Below are 6,497 nucleotides of genomic sequence, written 5' to 3' on the forward strand. Positions count from 1 at the left end.
AAACTTGCCTTTAGGACCTAAAATCACTCATCAAACATATCATGGTATCGAGTGGCATAAAAGTGGGATTAAAATAACTAATTTAAGCACAAAAATGCATGTTTTCATATTTAGGCACAATCTAGAGAGGAAACACAAAAGCATGCTAATTAGGTGAATAAATGTGGGTTTTATATGATGAAATCCACTCAAATCAAACCAAAATATATCGTCAAATATGGACTCATCAATTTTCCCACACTTAAACAATAGCATGTCCTCATGCTAATCACAATCAAAGGAGAAGGATAAGGAGGGTAAGCAATTTATTTAATTCAACTAACTACGTGCATGCAACTACACTAAATGCTATCTATATATATGTACACTATGGTTCCTATTTGGTTTGGTACAAAACAAACAAGAGATTCCAATTAATCTGAAACAAGCCTTAGGGCCAAGGCAAAGAGTCAATACACTATGATTAAAGTCCAAAGAATTGAATTGAGATTTTCAAAACTAACCAGCAAACAACTTGCAAGAAGATACAATAGAATGCACAAGAACATAGAATTGAACGACTGAACCCCTCACCAGATGTGTATTTTCACTCAATTCACTCAGTGTTTAGGGCTTAATCACTCAATTCTCCTTTAGTCATGTTTCTCAAAGATTTGCAAGTCATCTAACAATCAACAATTATTTAGTGCATGCATACAAATATCATGAGGACTTCTATGGTTGTAATGGGGCTAGGGTCAAGGTAGGATGCATATGGTCAAGTGGACTAAAATTTGAATCTTTGATCTACCAAAGCTTCCTACCTAACCTATGACAACCTATACAATTCAAAGCTAACCTAACTACCCATTCTTCACTTTTTCACACACTCATGTATTCTCTTTTTGATCATCACACATATGCATTGATTCCTATTGACTTTGCTTTGGGGTATTTTGTCCCCTTTTTATTACTTTTCTTTTCTATATATTTTTTTCTTTCTTTTTTATATTTTTCTCATAATTTTTTTTCATTTTTTTCTTTATTTTTTCAAACTAAAATATATACAAGAACATTAATGCATATGGTTTAACATAATTCATACATGAATATGTACCCAATTCCCAATATTGTCGACAAAAATATAAAAACACCCTTTTATCCCAACCAATGTTCCTAAACTTCCCAAACTTAATTGATAAACACACTCACTAGCCTAAGCTAATCAAAGATCCAAACAAGGGTCATTTATTATTTTTTCGCTTAAGGTTTATGATGTGCTAAAATTAAGAACAAATGGGTTTAGCATAGGCTCAAAGTTTGTTAACAATGGAAGATGAAGGGTAGGCTATTTGGGCAAGTGAGCTATTTGAAACAATGGCCTTAATCATATACATGCATTCATACACAAAATAATGGACATATAGAATCATGCAAATTAAAGATCACAATCATAAAAGGAGTTTACCATACAAGAACAAACTTTATGGTTGAAGATGTGCAACCATACAATTAAGGCTCAAATCTCACAAGGTATGTTGTTCTAGCTCTTTTCTATGTTCTATGGAAAATACTTCAAGCAAGTTTGAAAGACAATTTCTCAATTCAATCAATGGCATGCCCTAAAATGGGATTTCATGAAAATTTCTTGTTGTTTTACCAAACTTATTTAATCTAACATGCAACATGCAAATATTTACTACCCTAATACTATAAGCATTAAAGAAATATTTACAAAAAAACCAAACCAAACAAAGTGCAAATAAGACAAAAATTGCAAAAATTGAAGAAAAAGAATAAAAAGAATATTGCAAAGTGTGTAACAGAAGAATTTTACTCCCTTGAAGTTGGCAATCCTCCCCCATACTTAAATTGTGCACGGTCCTCCGTGCTTGCACATGATCCATGGGTGAAGGACTATGACCTTCAGCTAGTGGGCTTCGGGGTTCCGGTTGCTGTGGAAACAATAAATAAAAATTGAGGAGAAGTTATATGTGAGTGTGGTATGATAGGAAACCATGTATGTATTCCAATTATGCGCGCGGTTGGAACACACACAACGGCCGGTTAAAACATCATCCACACATTCAAAAAGTAATAGCATGTGTTCCTCAATTAAGTAACCTAGGTTGTAATTAAAGAATAAGTAAAACTTTAGGCACAAGCAATCCTAGGTAACCACAAAAGTGAATTGAGTATTTGATATTGGTTATTGAAATTGTGCAAGTGGAAGCGCAAAATTGGTATAAAATAGCACAATAATCAATAGCAATCCATTAATGAACGAAAACTTCTTATTCATCATGAAACATAATGAAGAAGCCACATGGAAAGATACTTGTTAAAAAAGTGATAAGCTTGATAAAAATCAAGTTAGGTCACTCAAACGAATGCAATGCATTAACAAGAAACAAGTACCGGGCATGTGATGAATTTGATGTGAGAATCATAATGAACAAGTAAGTTTCAACTCAAATCACTTGATTCAATGCACTTATATAGTTTGTCCTAGTGGTATAATCAAAATATGAGTAGCCAAACCCACTAGGTACTTGGTAAGTTAAGGCAAAGTATAAGGCATTGGTGTAAGTTCCAAGTAAGAAGCAACCCTATCAAAATTAAGCAACACTTGCAATTTATTCACTTAACAAGCAAGTAAAGCAAAACTAATAAAATCACTAAAATGAGAACGATATGCAAACAAAACAGACATGAACAAGCATAAAATAGGGTGAAAGGGGGAGAAGAGAGAGGAAGAGAAAAGAAGGAAAGAAGTAGAGAGAATGAAGAAGAGAAAAGAAGCATAAAAGTGAGAAAACAGGGGCATGCGTACGCACAAACACGTGTGTGTACGCACACTATGAGTAAAAAGAAAGGTGTGCGCTCGCACACTCTATGCGAGCGCTCCTGGCAGAAAAGGAAGTAAGAAGTGTGCGTGCGCATGAGGGTGTGCGCACGCACATAAGACTCTTTTTTTTTAGGAAAGGGTCATGTGTGCGTGCGCACACACAAAATCAAAAAGAGAATGGGTTCACGCGAACAGGCCATTCCCTTGCTCCTACCAGAGGGGCTATCAATTGTGTGCGGACGCACACATCTGTGCGTCCACACAGGGAGCGCGAGAAGGGAGACGTGTGCGGGCGCACAGCTCTGTGCGCACGCACAGGTCAAGAAAAACAGGGCAGCATGCACGCACGGGCTGTGCTGGAGCTGCGAACAGAGGGCATGTCAAGGAGTGTGCGGACGCACAGGCTTGTGCGGCCGCACAGGTGGCAAAAAATGCAGTTTTGTGCGCACGCACAGCATGGTGCGCACGCACAGGTGTCCTGTTTCACAAAAATTTTTCTTCAAAATTCTAAGGTACCAAGCCTTAGTTCAATGAAAGCTCAACCCCAAAAATATTCAAACATCCAAAATTTCATGACCCACATGCAAATCTACCTACCAAACTCAAAAATTAAACTAATCCTAAGCAAATCAAAATAAGCAAAAATGCAATAAACCAAAATTATATACAAGAAAAAGGGTAAGAACAATGTTACCATGGTGGGGTGTCTCCCACCTAGCACTTTGGTTTAGTGTCCTTAAGTTGGACTTATGGAGAGCTCTCAACAAACCTCTTTGAAATCCCACCCAAGCTTGTTTTCTCCATAGCTTTTGAGATTCCGAAGCTTATGCACCCAAATCTTGTTGTGAATTCCTTTCATTCCATCTAGGTAACAAGCATTTGAAATTCCCAATTCCTACAACACAATAGCAACAAAACTTACAATGGAATGGGTGAGAATTCATAGGATAAAAAGAAAATAGAAACCAAAGGTAATAAGAACAAATAAAATAAACTCCTAAGACTTAGCACAAAACAAGCAATCAATCAAAATCAACTATTTACATATTAACATATTTACAATAGCCAATAACAAGTACCATTACAACTATCCGGCAACGGCGCCAAAAACTTGATGCGTGAGATTTTGCACCGGTTTGGATTTTTCCACTCAAGATAACTTACGTTGCAAATATAGACCAAACCGGCAAATTAAATTCTAAACATCAAATTTTAATATTTCTATTTTAGACCGAGAGTAATTCAACCTTGGGTTGTCTTCCCTAGGAGTTGCAATTAAGTGTCTATTATTAGCTATAAGGAAATGGGGGTTGGATGATAGCAATTGGCAAGAAATTAAAATGCAAGAAGGTAACTTAACATGCAAGAAATTAAATGAAAGCAAGTAAAGGCAATGAAAATGGAAATTAAAAGCTAGAAAAGACTCTTGGCAAGAAGTGGATAATTAAGGATTCCTATCCTAGTTGTGGACCACAAACATGGTAATTGTGTGTGAATTAATCCCAATTAGTCAACCCTACATTGAGGATAAGTCAACTAGGCATAATTAATCTCAATCCCTAAGTCCTAAGTCAACACTAGTGGGTCATTTAGTGTCAAGGGAAACCAAATTAATTAACAACCCTTACACAATGTGGAATGGACATCCACCACTCAAGTTCACCCAAACCACAAAATTTATCAACCAAGAGTGAGAAAAACTAAGCAAAATTCCAACCAAGCATTTTGTCAAACACTTGGTGGGCATGTAAAGAAAGCATGGTAAAATGACAAGAAATAATAAATGCTACAACTACTAAGCAAGGAAAATAAAGATAGCAACACAATAAAGCAACAGATGGCATGAAACATAAAATTACATTAAATGTAAATTAAAGTGATAAGAGTGTGCATAAACATAAAAGACAACTAAAATGAGAAATTAACAAGATAAACAAGTAAATTAAGACAATAGAACAAAGAAAGGTAGAAGAAACTAGATTAAAACAAGAATTAAAAGTAGCAATTACAAGAAAATTAAACTAAAAACCCTAGGTTTTAGAGAGAAAGGGGAGCTTCTCTCTCTAGAAAATGAACTACATGACTAAAATCTACCCTAATTTGCTCCCCCCTTCAAATGGAGTGAGGCCTTGCTTAATATAGAAATGATCAGCATCAAAAAGTCCAAAAAAAAGGGCTCTGGAGGCCCAGAAATCGCCCCCAGTGATTTCCATTAAATGAGTCATGCGATGGGACGTGTGCGGATGCACACATGCTGATTCTCTTTTTGTGCGTATGCGTAGGTTGTCGTGCGTACGCTCACATGGTTTTGTGACTTTTGTGCATACGCACACTAGGTTGTGCGCACGCACACTCCAATGTGTCCTTCTCCTTTGTTTTCTTCATGTTTTCTCCCTTTGTATATGCTTCCATCCACTTTTGCCTTGCCAAACTTGCCTTTAGGACCTAAAATCACTCATCAAACATATCATGGTATCGAGTGGCATAAAAGTGGGATTAAAATAACTAATTTAAGCACAAAAACGTATGTTTTCACATTTAGGCACAATCCAGAGAGAAAACACAAAAGCATGCTATTTAGGTGAATAAATGTGGGTTTATATGATGAAATCCACTCAAATCAAACCAAAATATATGTCAAATATGGACTCATCAGACAACCCGAGGTTTACATACTTCAGTTAATTTTCATTGGGGTTTGTACTTTGTGACAACCAATTAAAACTTTGATTGAGCATTGCTTGTCAGTTGGGAACTATACTTGCAATGAGGTTATTTCTCTTTACCGAGAAGAAAATCGTAGCCGACGGTTTTGCTCTCCTCAAGTTTATGGCGCCGTTGCCAGGGAATTGCAATGGTGTTATGTTATTGGCTATTGAATATATGTTGATATTGTAAATATGTTTGCCTTTTACTTCTTTGTTAGTTGTTGCTAGTTGTAGGACTTTGCTTTCTTTGTTTCTTGTTTGTTTATGTTTTTATTTTCTCTTTCACTATGAATTCTCATCCTTTTGGCTATGAGTGTGGTTACAACTATATTTTAGGAGATGGAAATTACAATGACAACATGTATCAAGGATGGGACAATCAAAGGTGGGAGGAGCCTCAAGCATTTGATCAACCTTCATGGCAACAACCCCCACCAATGTATTATGAGCAAGAGCCACCCCAAGATGCATACCAATCTAATGTGTGTGGTGATCCTTATTGTGATTGTCAACCACAACCACCATATACATATGACCACTTCCCTCAACATAGCCCTCAACAACCTTACTCACAAGCCTCATACCACCAAACACCTCCATATGGTCCTAACCCATATTCACCATACCAACCACCAGACGAACCATATCTAGAGCCACCACCATTCCAACACGAATACTCCCATGAACCACAATTTCCTTATACACCACCTCAAAACTTTCACCAATATGAACCACCTTCCAACTACAATGCCTTTCCCTCAAATGATGAACCCTCTTGATGAGAGAACTTTTGCGTGGTCTAGAAATTTGCGGATAAATCCTCGTTGCAAGTATAGTTTCTAAACCTTCAAAAATCCTTTCATACAAACGTTTTGGGTGTCACAAGTAACAAACCCCTTAGAAATTGTTAACCGAGTATTCAAACCTCGGTTCGTCTTCTCAAGGAACTGTGAGGAAGTATG

This window comes from Arachis hypogaea, chromosome 17 (assembly GCF_003086295.3).
Source record: "Arachis hypogaea cultivar Tifrunner chromosome 17, arahy.Tifrunner.gnm2.J5K5, whole genome shotgun sequence".
In the NCBI taxonomy this organism is placed as follows: domain Eukaryota; kingdom Viridiplantae; phylum Streptophyta; class Magnoliopsida; order Fabales; family Fabaceae; genus Arachis; species Arachis hypogaea.